Below are 18,548 nucleotides of genomic sequence, written 5' to 3'. Positions count from 1 at the left end.
CATTTATTAAACGAGCTTTGCCATGTGTACTTCTTGTTCCTTCTCTCAGTTAACTTTAATAGCATGGAAAATGTGGGGCCATACGAAAGATCTAACTGAGCAAATAGTGCTGTGTTGAACAAGGATACAACAACATCCCATCTACATGCACAATGTGGAAAACAGTAAAAATGCAATATAGGAAACAACAAAGTATTTAGCAGACCACAGAAGAGGAGAAAGTGCACAGGAGTCAGGGTCCTTTTGGTGGTCCACTGCAGCAGCGTAAGAACTTGTCACATTCACGTTTCCTTTGACTGTCCTTCGCTCGCTGTCAAACCTCGGTGAGGGTGGAATTTTTACCGATGTTTGGTGGAGAAGGTGATAATCACAATAGCTGCCTGTAATATTCTTTATCAACAGGCAAGTAGGAATGAATCACAAAGATGCTTGCTCATCTGGATGTTGTTACAGCTTTCGAGTGTTTAAGGATGCCATCTTGCAATATTGGTATTGGTAATTTCCCTTCCTATCTTCAGTGAAATCAGACTTGGTTCTTGTGCCATATGTATTTAGCATACTTACTCAAATTAGTTGCTCCTCCGGCCTTCCATCTTGTACTGTGTAGTGGTATCTCATCACTGTTGTGGTTTTGACTTTGCTAATCACAAATACACACATACAAAAGACTGTGCCCAGGAACTTTCAGTTTAATTAGACAAGAGAGGAAAGGTGAATGTAGGCAGGCTGGTGAGCAGCAGTGGCAGCAATGAGACGCTACTGACTAGTGTGATTTGCAGTGTTCTCACTGAATAAATGTTGCAACCATATGAACAGCGTAATCGCTCTTCTCTACCATAGAAGCACCATAACAAAGGGAAGTATAAGGAAGATTTAAAAAAGAACAACTTTCATAGAATCATTTAGATTGGAAAAGACCCTTAAGATCATCGAGTCCAACCATAAACCTAACACTGCCGTCCACCACTAAGCCATGTCCCTAAGCACCACAGCTACACATCTTTTAAAAACTTCCAGGGATCGTTACTCAACCACTTCCCTTGGCAGCCTGTTCCAATGCTTGACAACCATTTCGGTGAAGAAATTTTTCCTAATATCTAATCTAAACCTCCCCTGGTGCAACTTGAGGCCATTTCCTCTTGTCCTATCGCTTGTTACTTGGGAGAAGAGACCGACACCCACCTGGCTACAACCTCCTTTCAGGTAGTTGTAGAGAGCGGTAAGGTCTCCCCTGAGCCTCCTTTTCTCCAGGCTAAACAACCCCAGTTCCCTCAGCTGCTCCTCATAGGACTTGTGCTCTACACCCTTCACCAGCTTCGTTGCCCTTCTTTGGACATGCTCCAGCACCTCAATGTCTTTCTTGTAGTGAGGGGCCCAAACCTGAACACAGTATTCGGGGTGCGGCCTCACCAGTGCCGAGTACAGGGGGAGGATAGCTTCCCTAGTCCTGCTGGCCGCACTATTTCTGATACAAGCCAGGATGCTATTGGCCTTCTTGGCCACCTGGGCACACTGCCAGCTCATATTCAGCCAGCTGTCGGCCAACACCGCCAGGTCCTTTTCTGCCAGGCAGCTTTCCAGCCACTCATCTCCAAGCCTGTAGTGTTGCGTGGGGTTGTTGTGACCCAAGTGCAGGACCCGGCACTTAGCCTTGTTGAACCTCATACAATTGGCGTCGGCCCATCGATCCAGCCTGTCCAGATCCCTCTGTAGAGCTTTCCTACCCTCAAGCAGATCAACACTCCTGCCCAACTTGGTGTCCTCTGCAAACTTACTGAGGGTGCACTCGATCCCCTGGTCCAGATCATTGATAAAGATATTAAACAGAACTGGCCCCAATCCTGAGCCCTGGGGAACACCACTTGTGACTGGCCGCCAACTGGATTTAACTGCATTCACCACCACTCTTTGGGTCCAGCCATCCAGCCAGTTTTTTACCCAGTGAAGAGTATGACTGTCTGGATTCCTCTACCTCCTCCCCCCACCAGCGGTGCAGGGGGATGGGGAATGGGGGCTGCGGTCAGTTCATCACACGTTGTTTCTGCTGCTCCTTCCTCCTCAGGGGGAGGACTCCTCACACTCTTCCCCTGCTCCAGCGTGGGGTCCCTTTCATGGGGGTCAGCCTTCCATGAGCTTCCCCAACTCAAGTCCTTTCCACGTTCTGCAGTCCTCCAGGAACTGCTCCAGCATGGGCTTTCCCACAGAGTCACGGCCTTCTCTGGGCCCAGCCACCTACTCTGGCATGGGGTCCTCCATGGGCTGCAGGGGAATCTCTGCTCCGGCGCACCTCCTCCCTCTCCTTCTTCACTGACCTCGGTGTCTGCATGGTTGTTTCTCTCACATCCCACTCCTCTTGCCACTGCAGGTTTTTCAGCAGTCTTTTCCCCTTCTTAAATATGCTATCACAGAGGCACTACCACTGTCACTGATGGGCTCAGCCTTGGCCAGAGGCGGGTCCGACTTGGAGCCAGGGAAGCTTCTAGCAGCTTCTCACAGGAGGCACCCCTGTAGTCCCTCCCTCACTACCAAAACCCCGCCAAACAAACCCAACACACTCAGCCTTTTCCTCATCCTCTGTCACTATCTTTCTCCCCACATCCAATAAAGGATGGAGGTTCTCCTTAGCCCTCCTTTTTTTGCTAATGTATCTATATAATCATTTTTTATTGTCTTTATGGCTAAATGGCTGTGTCAATAGTTAGAGGGAACTCCCTCAAAACATTAGTGTCAAGATGGGAAATATATGAAAGTGCTTGTTTGAAAATGTAATATGGGAACGATGGGGAGGTGCGTAAGGGACAAGAGTAGTCCTTTGACACTGAATGAGAGATTTAGAGAGTAGAAAGGCTAGAAAAGGCTCTGAAAAGAAGATAAAGAGTTCACCTTTGATGTAATTAAAAGGAAGAGAGAGTGAAGAGATGCATGGGGAAGGACAGTGTGACGTTTTTGAAAAATCCTTGCTGAGTACATTTGTCAGGAACAGGATAGGACTTGGTCGTATACTTGGGTAAAATATTTGCTGTGTGCATGGACAACAATGGCAATATATAGACATGTTACATAAAAAAAAAGTCTGCAGGACTTAAACTAGACTGCTTGTGAAAACCTTAAGGAGATCTGAGCAAAAGAAGCAGATTCTGAGTCTTTCAAGCAAACAAGACTGTAATGGTGTCCAGGCACGTATTTCCTGGGAGGAAAGACTAGGGCAGTTTTAATCTCCACGTTAGTTTTAGCTGGTGTGGTGTGCGCTTCCATGTCTCCCAGTAGCGTCATGTCCTCATGGCTGTGCAGACGTTTCAGACTATAGCTGCCCCTGCTCTGATTATGTGCATGGTAGGCAGTAGTGAAAATTCCTTTTGAGGAATATTTAAGAGTTTTTATTTTGCTGCACTGAGCTCGAAGTGGAGTCTAGGCAATGAAGAGATGACAGAGAGACAGGCTAAGATTTCAGCTTCGCTGAAAGGGGCAGACCTGAGATTCAGTAATAGTGTAGCTGCCTTTGTTTGTGGATGAAATATCACAGGATGAGGCACAGAGGAGAAGGAAAACCAAAGCCAGTATTCTATAAAATCCCCATCAGAAGTTGGAAGGGTGATTGTATAAGGTCACAGACAAGTTCTTCAAGATAAGGTATTTTCTTTACATCATGAACTCTCTATATTTATATCTGAGATTGCAAGCTTTACTTTTAGCTTAGTGGTGATCATGATCTTCCTGTGATTTCCCTGGATTCCTATGGGGCTGAAGTTCTTAAAGGTGTTGGCACAAAGAGAGTATCAGAGGATGGTTAGACAGAGTTAATATTAACACACGTCCCGTACAGTGAAACAGATGCTGTGAAGGAGAATTGGTTTCTCAAGAGAGCAATCTTCCTGAAAACAAATTTACTTAAACATGCTGTAGGAAAAGATTTTAGAACACTGAGTCATCTGGAAGATGTTGTAGAGCAAATGGGCAAAATAAATGGGAACATCACCACTCCTTCGTCCAAATGTGATCCTAGTCTTCTTTAAAGGGTTTTGGGTAGGGGAGGATCCAGGGAAGTGTGCACCGCCAAGTACAAATTTTATACCAAGCAAGTTATTAGGAAGTATAATAAAGGATAAAATTAGTGGACATAGAAATAATTATGATGTATGGTGGAAGAACCAGTATAGTTTATTTATAAGTGAATCATGTTTCACAGATTAATAGATCTGGTTGGCATACTCTACTTGAACTTCTAAAAATTGTGTGACAGAATCTCTCAATAAAGACGTTCAATTTCTTTAAGCTGTTATGAGTAAAGAGGTATGGACAATGTCTTTCATGGTTCAAGTCTTTTATGTAGAAACTCTTACAGGAGGAAGGGGAAGATTTGAGTAGGTGGAGGGCAGGCAGGAGTGCAATTTGAAAGCCATCCCATTCCCTCCACTCAACCCATATTTCTCAGAATCTCTTTCCCTTTGTATTTTCTCTACTGCAAGAACTGAGGGCAGCCCGATTAAATAACTAGGTGCCAGGTTTACAACAAGCAAAAGGAAATCATTCCTCATGCAGCACAGAATTAAATAGTGAAACTCCTTGTGACAGGATGCCGAAAGTATAAATGGGTTCCAAAACTGTTTGAAAAAAACCACATGCTTTTCTTCTGTGAAGGACTAGTCAACTCTGGAGGCAACCTTTGGCTCAGAAAATCCCTAAAATACTGATTGCCACAAGGTGGGAGGGAAGTGTCAGCCTTTAGTTGACCTCATTCTTATATTGTATCCCTAAAGAACCAGTGCTAATCATAGTTAGAGACAGAATAGTGAGTTGCATTTGACCTTACAAAATGTCAGTTGCATATTCTTAAGAGAAAGCAAATTCAAGGATAATATGGAGAAAAAAGAATTTAAGAAAAAAATGAAGCTATTTGCTTTCTTTGTTTTTTCACAAGTTCTGACTAGGGGAGGAACTGCTCAGGTGCTCACTGCAGAAGGATGAAACAGCTTTGCTAAGCACAGACAGACTCTCTGGGTTTCCCAAAGAAAGTGAGAATTAGGAGAAGAGGCATTATGTTTAGGAAGTTTTTCTTAGGATTTGTAACCTCTGGGTTTTGCCTGTTAAGCAAAACAATGATGTGCAAGAGCTCAGTAAAACACTTCTGTCTTGTTTATCTTGTGCCTTTGGAGTTCTACTGTAAACACAAATGCTTGTACAACCCCTTAGAGTCTGGAAAATGGTATCGTTAAGTCACAGTAGAATTTTAAAGGCATGTATGTTTGGGACAGGCTAATGAACTGTGGGGACGACCTGCCTTGCACAAGTTTGCCTGAAGACCCAAAACTGAAAGGTGATGCATTGACTAGATTCCTCAAGGATTTGTTTACCCAAAGACCAAGCGTTTTTGACCTCAGCTATCAGTTCGGTGAGTAGCCCAAAAGCAGACGTTCAGCTAGACTTTGTTGCAGGTTGTCATCTTTCAGGGACGTAGTGAAGGAATAATTAAGGAGGTCAGAAAAGAACCAGAGGAAATCATAGAAATCCGAAGACAACAGGACTGTCTTTTGCCCTCAAGGCTTTTCCATGCCCTGTCCCTCACATTTTGCTTAGTTTGTATGAATTTAGGGCTAAGTTCCTGCAGCTACGCAGAACCCATCACTCCTACCCGTTTCCTGTTCATTACTAATGTCACTCTATCCAGCCTCTGAATCTGATTTCCTTCCTTGAAGGCCTGGTTTCCTTTGTTCTGCTCTGCATTTCATGCAGAGTAGTTATTCAGCTGGTTTCTTTAGACTTCATCCAACTAATTGTGCCAGAGCTCTTTGAATAGGTTATCATTAAAGTTATAACAACCCATTATTGTGCTTTGTCTGGGAGGGATGTGATGTAGCCTTTGTAAACAAATGGTGGATTCCCCATATAATGAGGCCTTCCATGATTCAAGAGTTTCATAACAACTGTATAACATCAACTAGAATGTATAAGTTGTACACAGATTCCCCCCCTCCTTTCCCATAAATCACAGGTTACTGATGTACCTCTTGGCTACAGAAGAATTATTAAATATTCTGGTAAAAACAGCTTCAGTTGCAAAGGGAAGGAACCACACAAGTGGAGAAGCCCCAGGGAGAAACTATAAAGGTTGTGTTCGAAGAGCTTCAGAATGAAAAGAAGATGGAGTGATACTGATGAAACAAGTTGGCTCAGGGTGGGATATTTTCATAATGGGAGTGGTCAAAGCAAGCTCATGTGAGGGAATAATCTGAGGGAGAGTGAGAAGTTATGCATAGTAAAAGGGAAGTGATGAGGAAGTATATGATGGAGATCAGGAAAGACCATGCTATAAAAGCAGGTGGAGATTGGAGCATACAGGAAGAGGGAGCACCTCTTCCCCAGCTGTTTGCTTGTTACGAACTGACCTGAACAGTCTTGCTTTCTGTGCTTTTGGAGTAGCACCCCCATCTCTTCAGATATACATAGGTCTCCACCAGAGTCCTATTGATCTGGAGTTATTGCTCATGAGACCCACGCAGTCCTGTGTTCCTCTGTGTGTTTGGAAGCATGTAGCATACTTCTGTTGTTACCATAATGCCAACAGGCAAGTTACGGGCATTTGCTGCATCAGATGATATCTTCGGGCCTTATGTTGTTTGTGCCTTACATTGCTTTATCTCCTTTGAAGTTGGTATTGGCATGTATTTTTGCCATTTGTTTCTGTTGCGGGCTTTATCTTGCGGCTTGACCTCTTTTCATGCTCCTTGGGCTGTGCCTTCCCCCATGACAAGGGTGTGGGCCGGCCTGTTAACTTGTGCCATAAACACATTCCTTCCTTCAGGGTGGTACTGAGGATGAAGCAAGAGGTTAATAGGAACTTCTTCAAATAGCTATGGAGTTTTGTCTGGCGGGATGCATGCTGTGCTGCTGTATCCTATCCTGCTGTACTGGCCCTGCATGCCTCACTTAAGTAAATCTCTCTCCAGTCATTGATGTGGGTGTGTCTGTCACTCCTGCATCAGGAGGGAGTTATAGCTGAGCCCTTCATCTATACGTAGGGATTGCCTGTCTAACTGTAGAGCTTGAACTTGGCTCTGTGCTTGTTGCTTTATACCCTTGTATTGACACAAAGCAGATGATTGTAGCTTTGTTGAGGTCACGGCAGGTTTTGTTCCCTTTGGCCTTCCATACTATGGATCTCCATGTAGTTCAAAGTGGTTATTGTGTTCAGCGTTGTTGCATCATGAAGTTTCCTGAATGACCGGACATTTGTTTGCTTTTCAAGCCACAAAATTCCAGCTCAAAAAGAGAGAGTTCTTGGAACACACAAAACTAATCCACATGGAAAAAAAGTCAAGTTAGCAAGTGAAGGCAGTGATGTGGTTAGTCAGCCAGTTTAAGACTGTGTGGGCTGGAAGATTCAGGCATTCAAATAAACACTCTTTTACTTTTCTGCTAATCCCTCTCTGCTCCCTCTTACTTTCCCCCCCCCCCCCCGACTTCCTCCTCCTGTTAGCTACTAATTGGTGTAATACTATACAGGGTATGTCTTTGATCTGAGATATATATTGAGTAAGGAGAGTAGGTAAAACATGGTAACACATCACTCCAAAACCATTTGGAGTGGTTACTTTCTGTGATTCTACTCTCTTTTCTACCTAAAAATATCCTTTAAAATTTAAGATTATTCCTGCAACACTTGCATAGCTGAAACAGTTGCTGTCTCAAGGGGAAAAACTATCTAAAGAGGAACTACACACTGTCAAAAGGCTGGCCACAGGATTTTGATCTTTAATATTGATCTGCTTTTAGAACTAAATATCAACTGAATAAAACTTGAGCTGTGTGTATCAACAAAACATGGCTACAGGTAAGTTCAACTGCAAAGTGAGTTTAGTACACAGATAAATGAACATCTATACTGATAAACATACTCATTACGTGCATGACTGTTGATTTGGTAATGCTTCACTTATAAATACAACTACGTTTGAAAAATAGAGCCTTTTTTAGAATCATGAGGTTTAGTAAAAAACAAAAACAAAACCCCAAATCCCAAGCAAATAAAAAATATCCTCTCAGTGTTTTGTCTTTGGCTCATTTATGTGATAAAATATATATACAAATCATAAGAAAAATGAAAAATTATATAGTTTGCCTATTTAACAGAGTTCCAGAATCATAAACTGGGTTTACTACAGAGGGTAGTGCTAGGTCATTCAGGATTTAACTGTGTTTCATTTCTTTGGGGGTCAGTACCATGGACTTTGCACGTCTCGGCTCTTTTTCATGCTAGGGACTTCTGAGTTCACAAAGATTTCAAAATCAAATATTTACTTTTGAAAATCAGACCATGGATTTCTATTAGAAGAATTTAAAATTGGTTTTCAATTTTACCAGAACAGAAGATAATATATTGTTTCAAATAACTCTCTGCTTAAAGCTAAATTTTCACATATGGCTTCTAACTTCGCAGTTATTTACAACAGTGAAGTATCTTGCACTTTCTATAAACATTTCATTTTATCTTTCATCAGGTACAGTTTCCTTGCTTTGTTTGAAGAGGGAAAGAATATCCATCTCCAGGCAACCCAAGGGATACCTGCATGGACAAATTACCATGAGGCAAGTTGGGGTGTGGATTTACAGCATGTTACCGACTCCACCCAATGGCTTCTCTTTATGGTACATGTAAGGTCTTTGCCACCCATCCGCTGAGGTGCACACTACATTACACTCAATGGGGGTAAGATTACATGGGCATCCAAGCAGTCGCTGCTAATGTACTGTAATTTCACAATCTGTGTTACCTCAGAAATTGTTTGTGTGGTATACATTTATTATAGCAAAAGGTTGTACACAAACAGAAACGGAGCTTAGAAGGGTATTACTTGCAACCCAGTACTCAGTATCGTCTTAGTAAGAGGCAAAGTGTATTTGTATTCATGTGTAGTGTAGTGTATTTGTTATTGTGAAACTCCTTTGTGGGGTGAAATGTCCACCTGGAGTATTTTGGGAAGAGATTTTAGCCAAATAGTATTTTATGTTGACTTTTTACTGAAATGTTTTTCTACACATAAGTTAGAGACATTGATTTATTCAGTTATTGCAAAAAGACAAAGAATGTAGTTAATATTATACTTCATGCATTAATGAGAGATTTGGAGGGACTTCTGCCTCTAAAACAGAGGGTGATCTTTTATTTTTATCTCCTTTTACAAAGCTCTGCATTAGATTTTTAAAAAAATAACAAGACTATGAACAGTTTGTTATTTTGTATAGATATAAAAATGACTGTATGAAGTGTGGCTAACATATTTAATGTTATTTTCAAAAGCCCTTTGTCTTCTCTTTGTCTCCCCTCCTTCTAACTTTTTTCTTATTTTTCTGTTATTCACTCTAACTTGCTGCCATTCACCTTTTCAGTGGTTCAACTTTGTTTTCAGTTAAAATGTGTTTATACTACTTGCCCAGTGTTGTTTGGTTCATCAAGCAGGAGCACAGAAATTATATAATATAGTAAAAGAAATCCAATTAAATCCATACCTATAGTTGTTAGTGCTGAAATATCTGTATCTATGGCTTAATTAATCTGTGGGTATCTGATTACTAGAACTGTATTTGTAATTTCAGATTTCCTTTCTTTTTTTATTTCTTTTTTCTCCTTTACTTCTGAAAAATACAGAAAAATCTCAATAAAAATATTTTAATATTTGAGAATCCAATTCTTTAAAGCATTGGAACTACAGTTTTCAAGGAATGGATTTTTCAAAATGTTTATGCACATAAAAATAACTGCCCTTTGCTTCTAAATTCCTCAAATTGGTTACAAGCCTGCATGTAAGCTGATGAAAACTCAAATTTATTTGTATACTAAATACCTTTGAAAATCTGACTTCTTAGAACTTCATTCACTTTTGAAAATGGGACATAGGCTCTGAAAACATTATGGCATTTCTGAAAATATTACCTTATGCCTTCCCATCAATGTTTATCATGTTGAGCCAAACTGCAGAGACTGCTGACAATGGTTGCTCTATCATCTGGAGAATGTGTACTTTGGCAAGCACAGGTTTTCTTTTAGAAAAGTGCAAAAACTGGAATGGTATTTTTAGAGGAGCTATGAAGGGAATCCCATTAAGCTTCCAAACCCATCAGATAAGTACCTTAAAACTAGCAGGAGTGAAGAACAAAATGTGTCTTTTACTGCTTGGAGTTATTTAGAAATATAAATTAATCATGACTTGATGTGAAAAATAGTACTGCCATACCTTTCTATGTGTAATATACAGTCCATTTTCTCAAGGAGCTGGTAAAAACTAAGCCACTAATCCTGGAACTGATCTCACAACAAAAGCAGGAGCTGCTGTCTGCTTTTTTTCTGTGTTGTATTGTTTGCACTGGAGTACAAGAGCCGCCTCGTTGGACACTGTCCTATATATGTATTTGCTTGAGTGACCACTGTTACCCTGCAGTAAATGAAAGGTAACCTGCTCCTACATGAAAGAAAAGTAGGTTAGTGCATTTTTACTGCAGGATTTGAGCATGCATACTTATCAGAAAGTATCTGGCGCCTATAAACGCCCAGCCTTGCTTATCTTGCAGTAACCTGTTCTAATTCCCATAGGTTCAGGAAACTATTGCAATGGGCAAAATTGTAAACAAGCTTGTGATATATGAAGGAAACTCCAAGAGACAGAAACTTGATTCCCTTGAAAAGCCTTGAAAAAGCAGCAACAGTTGGCATTTTCTCTGCCGATTTCAGTTGGGTTTGGATTAGGCCCCATCTTTTGTCCTTCGGCAACAAAAGTAGGCTGCTGCAATCTTGCAGGAGTTCAGAGATAATGTCTTGAGATTGCACCAGGCTGTGAACAGCTGAGGCAAAATGTGAAGTCTCAACATCATTTTGCCATCACATGAGCCGTTTGTGAGTCTGCAGTTTGCCCTGCAGATGGTCAGGAAACCTGGTGGAGCGCAGCAGGGGCTGCGGCAGGGACCTGATCCAGACCCTGCTGAAATCAGGGAGGAGGGCTCCTGTTGTCATTAGCTTGCTTGGATGAGGCCCTCTCCAGGAAGCAGCAGCCACCACCAGACGAGTCCAAAATGTGAGTTCCTTTATATGTTTTCTATCCTGCAGTTGCCAAAGCTCCTCCTGCTTTAGTAGCTGTTGCAGAGTGTCTCTTCACTTAACAGCTCTTGAGCAACTGTTCCTTTTTTCTTTCCTTTCATGCCACAGCCCATTATTAAGCAACTTTTAAAATACATATATACATAGATCTACATTCTTCAATGACTGGCTTGTACGTTGATTGAAGAAGTAGAAGGGACATGCGTCTGTGGGAGGTTTCGGTCTTGTTATGGCCTGAGAAAAACAAAGTTACTTGATTTTCTTTTTGTTTTCTTTCTCTAGAAGGTATGTCTCTCCCCTTGTGATTCTTTGGAATTTTTCCTGGCAAATTCACATTTCTGGTATCCACATGTGTTAGTCTTTTCTGTGAAGAGAGGGTTTGTCCCAAATGCCACTCGTCTCTCAGAGAGATCGCTTGCTGGGCTGCTCAGGCACATGCTTGGCAGATAAAGGAGGTGACAGAGAAAGGTGCCCAGCATGATGAGGTAGTGCCTATGTGTGCAGGATCTGAAAAGGGGCATGCTGTTTGTGGAGCAATGGATATGCCCAGAGTAAGGATACTGAATACTCTTTCCAGCAGCGAAGTGGGAAGCACAGCAGCTGTGCTGTGCTGCTGATCTGCCATCACGTCTCTACAGAACGTCCTAAGTCAACCAGCTTTCCCATGCCCAGTGTTCATGCAGTTATAATCTCTCTGCTTCCAAACAAGTTTAAAGGCATAATTAGCTTTTGAAGATTTTCATAGATTGCTGCCAAAAAAAACCCGTCTTTGGAAAAATTGAGCTGAATCATTTGGGGCATACATCATCTAGTCTGAGTTACATGGCAATTAGGATGAAGGCAATTCCGTTTTCATTTAGTGCCACAGTTGTAACTCACACTGCTTCTTCAGTCATATACCCCACATTTTCTGTGTCCACTGAATTAAACCATTGTAAGTACGATTTTTATCACTAGATCTTTTCTCCCCACCTCAGACGTATTAGCCATGCAATGATGTTGCAAAGAGCTCCAGTCACCCAGAACCAGTTTACTAGTTACCCTGACTAACCAAGTTCAGTACCTCTCTGAGGTCATTTGCCTTCTGGACAGGTAGCTCCCTCTTCCAACATCATTACTATTGGTTCCTGTTGTTTATTGCCCTAGAGCTCATTTTCTTTGGGCTATTGTCAACAATGCCTAACAGAAGCTTTTTCAGGAAGAGCAGCAAATCCTGTGTTCTTTGTCTGTCTGTCTTTCAGAATTTGGAGGTGTTTTTTAATCCTCAGCATATATGTCTGTCCTTGCATGATGATCTCCATAGACCACAGAACATGTGCTCATTATGATCATTAATTTCTAAGTGTGATTTTCTTCATGATCATGAAGTGATGGATGCACCCAGCATCCCAAATAAACAATTTCATTTCTTTAGAGTTGTGCAGGCCTACAGTTCCTTGGCTGTAGCTTAAAGACATTAAAGGCATTCAGACTGTTTGTTTTCTGCTAAATTAAGTATCTGCACATGACAAATCCCATTTTGCTCATTTGTTTGCTTGTTGCTAAACACTGCAAAGTCCAGATCAGAATGTAACTTTTCAGCCTGTCAGAGTTGAGATAATGGAGTTTAGCCTTCTGAATACAACTGCAAGTAGTTGCAATAACATAGCTGGAAACAGCATATCTCGTGAACGATGGGTCGGTGCAATTGACCAGTAGCACAACCACATGTGCAGCTGTAATATTTCACCCTAAGGCTATTTCACAGGAGTGAAAATAATCATTTGAAAAAAATACATATTATTTTTCCAACCAGTGTAAATAAATCTTCACCTGCAACTTTCCAGAAGGGAAGAAGTTGCTTCTTGCTGAAGTATGAAGTGTGCCCTGTTAAGAAGTATGTTCATTTAAGCCCAAAGTATGTCCCATTGAGAGGTCACCTCTCAGATCTAATCTGCATTCCAGGGAGTCCTTTGCTCAAGGACACATGCTCAAGTTTTTTCTCGGTTGTTTTGTCTCATTTCCTTTTCCAGTGAGTTCATTGCCCTGAGACTGGAGAGCAAGGGTATAATATATTTTTACAGATCCTGCTTTCAGGAAGGAGTACACTTTTTTCCCCTCCATTTATTTGTCCATACCTCTAATTCACACATTTCCTCAGTGTGCATCAGCTTGTTGCTGCAAACTTTGAATTTCACTTGTGTGATTTCCACTACCCAAAGTTTTTCTGTAGTTGCAATTTCAGAGTTTGAATCATCACATGGATCTGTGCACCAGAATCCAATTTACAATGAGCAATGACCTCTCTGTTTTCTAATTATCAGTAATTCATCTTCTGGTGCAATGTTGTCTAGTGCTTCTATGAAAAAATTGCTTTGAATTAGTAGTCAGAAAGGACAAGGACCTTACTGTGCTATACAACTGCTGTGGCTTGTAAATTCTTCCAAAATTGTATAATCAATTACATTTTTGCTTCTTTTTTCAAATTGTAACGTTGGTATTGCCTTGGGCTGGTTGTCACAGGACGCATCACGAGCTAGTCTTGACAGATTTCCTTACTTCCCAGAGTATGTCTACTCTGTGCAAAGCAGCTGTTTGCAAAGATATCTAAGGGAGCCCTGGATGAGCTAGATCAGGTATCAGAAGCAGTGGAGTCATGCAGTGTGGCACTCTGATACAGGATGTGTCTTTCTTATTAGAGTTCCCGTTTTGGTAGTACTCTGGATTCTCATGCATGTCTGAGACAGAGCATGCGACGTACTGCCTACAAGATTAATTCTGGACCACACAACTTCCCTTAGGGCAATGTTGGAACTGCTACCTAGGGCTACTTCTCAGTTCATTCAGAAGTCTCTCTCTGAGCTTTTCTATGTGTTGAACTCCATTCAAAAGGATTTTTTGGATGAGAGTTGGCGTTTGTGTTCAATTTGTGCAATGTGATGTCATGCTAGACACCTAAGTTTGTTCTGAACAAGCTGGCATGAGTATATGGCAAGCGACATGCTGTGCAGAGCTCAGTTGTCACATTTTAACAGTAATACAGCCACATCAGCATAATTAGCCTGACGTCTAAAGGCCTGCACAGTTTCAGTATCATGTCACTGCCTCAGTTGTCTTGCTTTCAGTTCTGGGACCACCAAGTGATCTGTTGCACAGCATAGCAATCTCTAGGGCTAGCTCCCAAAATATAAAAGTTTGCTTTTCAGCCCTACTTTCTCACAGCTCTTTTCTTAGTTTTATTTTCCCTTTGATCCCACAGTGAAAAGTCTCCTTTCCATGTTTCAGTCCTACATGGAGAACAGTACTTCTTGCTTTCTGAGACACAGCTTCTTACTTGCCCTCCTCAGTTTGTAATCTCTGAGGTCTCACTGCATGTCTAGCAGAAGTCGTTTGAGAAAGGATTATGCTACAGTTTAGGTTAAACTGTCATGTTCCCCCCCCCCCCCATGAGAACTGCTAATGGATCAAACAACTTCAAGTACACCGAATAAGCAATAGTTGGTAACTAAATTCTTACACTTGTTTCCAGAGTATTTATATAATTGGTACTCAACAGTATTCAGATAACTCAGCATTTAACCAAACGCATCAGAACTTGATTTTGTCCAAAAAACCCCAGGATCTCTTATGGCAACTGTCATCCTCTTCCCTGGTTTCTGTTGTTTGCGCTGACAGAGTAAACTGCTGTCTGCGTGTTCTCTACAAAAGAGCTGTTGATGTATGATATGAAGCGCCTTGAGATTTGTTGATGAAAAATGTGCTAGTGTCTGGTGCCTGAGGAAACACTCTTTTTTTTCAAGTGCGTGTTTCTAGTGTCATGGAAGAGTGCTACAGTTTGGGATTGCTGCTAGTCTGACGATCTGTGCAGGACACAAAATTCTTTAGCTTTGTTTATTTTGAGAAAGCCATTCAGAAGGGAAGTCAAACCTGGAGAAAGGAAGTAAGAAAAAGGAATCAAGATATTCTTGGGATGGTTGTCTATGTAAGGTTTATTAATTTAATATTGAGAATTTTCTCTTTGTGGTCAGCTGTGAATCTCATTTTGAATATAGGGGGATTTTCTTCTCTGTAGTGTTTTCGCCTCCTCGTTTATTTAAAATGTCAAGAGCTAGTGATAAGGACTGACAGTGGAAAGCCACTAACCTTGGTGTCTGCTATCAAGATGTTAGTGTTTTGGGACAATGAGAGTGTTGAAACTAAGAGGAAAACAGTATTATGTGGACTTTCTCGGCAGACAGGAACTTAAAAGCTGTAAAATTTCACTGAAGGCAGATCAAAGAAAATTTGCAAGGGCAAGCCATTAAAATTGCAAAAGATATGAAGTGTGGGACAGTGATTCACAGACCGCTTGGGAAGAGAAAAAGGAAAGGAGTTTTCTTTCATAGCAGGAAAGTCATATTTAACTGAAGGACATGCTGAGGAGGAAAGGAGCTAATTTCATGGGAGAAACAATTCCCTGGCTTTGAGGAGAAGCCATGAGCAGTAAACAAATACCAGTTCTTCAGTGTGATGGTTCTTCAGCTTGAGGCAAACTGCTACCTACTTCCTGTCCTCACCTCTCCCTCTCCCCTTTGTGTAACACTGAGGCTAAAGGAGATGCTGGGGGTGAGGGCAAAAGGTGTCAGTGGAGCCGAAGGGGACTTGGTGGCAAGTCATTTGAGGAGGTGGTGACTGGAATGGTGTTGGTGCTTGGAGGGCTTGTGGTATTGGGTGAGGGATTTAAAGGGGCATGAGAAGAGAGGGCTGGAAGGACACTGAATTTCAGGGGAGGGCTGTGTGTGAGGGAGTGAGATTTGGTCTCTGACTCGATAGGAGAGGTATTGTACAGAGGAGGCCTGTCCTATCTAACATTTCTTCCTTACTCATCCTGCCTCCTTTCCTGGAGCCCTTACTTCTGGCTAGGAAAGCAAGAACAGCCAAAAAAGGAGAGAGGACTCAGGGATACTGTATGGCTCTGTTGAATCCTCTGCAGAAGAAGGGATGTCAGGAGGAGTTGGGTGGGATCCTTCCCTACCTCCTCTCCAGGGAAAGACAGGTGGGGAGCTGAGCAGGAGGGAGAAGAGCTGCCAAGCCACAGCCACTTCTCCCCTTTTCCTGAAATTTGTTCTCATTTCTGACAAAACACTGCTGGGTTTGAGAATAGCGACCTAATTCAAGAAAAGCTTGTAGTGGTGTTACAAGAGTTGCATGTCTTTCTGTACAGCCATGCATTTCCAGTGATAGGTAAGGTATCACTAAGTGTATCTAGCAAATGTTGAAGAGTAAAGTGTGTTTATTTGCTTGCAACTAGCACAGGTCCTTGAAGAGTGAATGTAGGCAAAGTGTGACTTTGAATCTAGGGGCTCTGGAGAAGGAGGAGATTGAAAGTTAAGGGAATCATTGACCAGGATGCTGGGGACATAAGATGTGTGGGCTGCTGTCTGTTCCATTGAGTGATGAGAGAGAGGATTGAGAGACCGAGAAAGGCCTTTGGAAATAAAAATGAGCCATTGAAGGAAGAGAACACTTCAGCCTTTGGGGGGGGTGATGTTTGTTTGTCAATTGTTTGGGTTTTGTTTCCCTATAATTTTTTTTAAGGGAGCTTAATATAGGCAAATCTATTCTATTGGACTCAAACACTGCATGCTGGTGAGACTCTAGCCCAAATAATGCTGTCAGGAAGATGCTCCCAGGTGGAGAAATACGTCAGATAGTTTGGGGACAAGAAACTGTATAGCTGTATGCTTTCTGGAGATGCCAGCCCACTCCAAGCTATCCCAATCATTGATTAGTGAATTCTTCAACTTGTTTGTTGTGTAGTGTAGTGGATTTACTGGTAGGAAAACCTGGGACTAAAGGGATTGTAAAAAGTCCCATAACTAAACAGAGATGCCTTGGAGTGCTTTCTGTCTCTGGAGGTCATCTCTAACAGTGCCCTACCTACTGAGCAATAATTTTTGAGAAATTCTTCAAGATGTGAACCATTTATAAAAGGTCATATTTTTGTTATTGTAGGGAAACAAGTGTCCTAAGTCAGATGGATCACACCTTACAGGTTACATAGGCTGTACACTCTCCTTTATTATATTTTCAGGAGAAAGTACTGCCAGCTCCAGAAAAGCACAACTTAATATAAATTTGTTTTCCAGTCCTTGTTGCCTCCCTTTTTAATTATGGTTATGAGGAAGTGCTTTAGTATCAATGGGACAACAAATTAAGAGATTCTTCCATCTCTTTGAAGGTATATACACACCTGGTATCTGTGGTTTAGCACAGGCTAAGGAGAGGCTCTGGGGCCTTGTTTATGCAGTGGAATTCCCTACTTGTGACACCCGTGGTTACTGGATATAGCAAAGAGAGGAACCTTGCATAAACAAACCTCTTTCAACCTCTTTGCTCAAAGCAGATGTATTTACACTAAATTTTGCCAGCTGGGGCTTAAGCACATACGAACAATTCAGTGCTAGCTGTGTTAAGAGCCGTGGGAACTTTTAGAAAAGTCCCCACTGTAGATGGGAATTTCCTGTCCACTATCCATATCATGTCTTCAACACATGCAACATTACTCTGGAATATCCCAATCTTCAAAATTGAACAAAATGGCTGAATTCTTTGTAAATCAGTATTCTGCTTATAGTTATGATATAAATGGTTGTTTATAGTTGTTGAAGTTTTTTTATCAAATACAGAAATTATGCAGTTGGGTCAGGAACTGTTACCTTTTCCTTTACCTTCCTTCCTCTCATGGCTTGACACTGGAAAGACATGAAAGACAAATTTGGACTTTCTTTAATACCAGTGTCCAGAGATTCACATTATTCATATAAATTGATCCTGTATTGATTTTTTCTGCTTTCTTTCCAATCACAGGGAAGGCTTTTCCATGTTCAGTAGCAGACTTTCTTCTGCAAGTACCCTGAGGTGTGGTCTAGGTGTGTTCAAATCTAGCTTAGTCATTCATCCATCACCTTGTCATTAGCATGGCGTCTGTATTTAATTGGGCTTCCTTCCTTCCTTCATCAGAAATCAGTTTTTATATACCATGAAAACAGCAGCAGATTATTAAAAGTTAACTCTAAGTGAGATTCTTGGCTCTTATTTATACAAAAAGCAGTGAAAATAGTATCTCAAGTACTCTTTCAGATGAGTGCTATGCATGAAGAACACATTATGTGTGAGTCCAGTATACTGCCTCAAAGCCTTCTATTTCTCAAGATTTAGTTCATAAGCAACTTAAGAGGGTTTTTTTGCAATCTATTGAGTGCTTGATAGGTCGTAATCATCAGCAACTTTCACTGGTTGCATCTTTGCCTCCCAGAAAATGTTGCTGAGTTATTGTTGTGGTTAGTATTTCAATTGTGCTTAGAAACAGCATTGAGATCAGCACTCCATCTATTTTGTGTATAGTAAGGGTTGGTCCCTGCCCAAAAACGCTTGCATTTTGAAGGGAAAATGAAAGAAAATATCCTGGTTTTAGAAATGGAGACATGAGATGCTGTGGTTG

This window comes from Gymnogyps californianus, chromosome 5 (assembly GCF_018139145.2).
Source record: "Gymnogyps californianus isolate 813 chromosome 5, ASM1813914v2, whole genome shotgun sequence".
Classification (NCBI taxonomy): Eukaryota; Metazoa; Chordata; class Aves; order Accipitriformes; family Cathartidae; genus Gymnogyps; species Gymnogyps californianus.
This window is presented reverse-complemented; position numbering follows the sequence as displayed.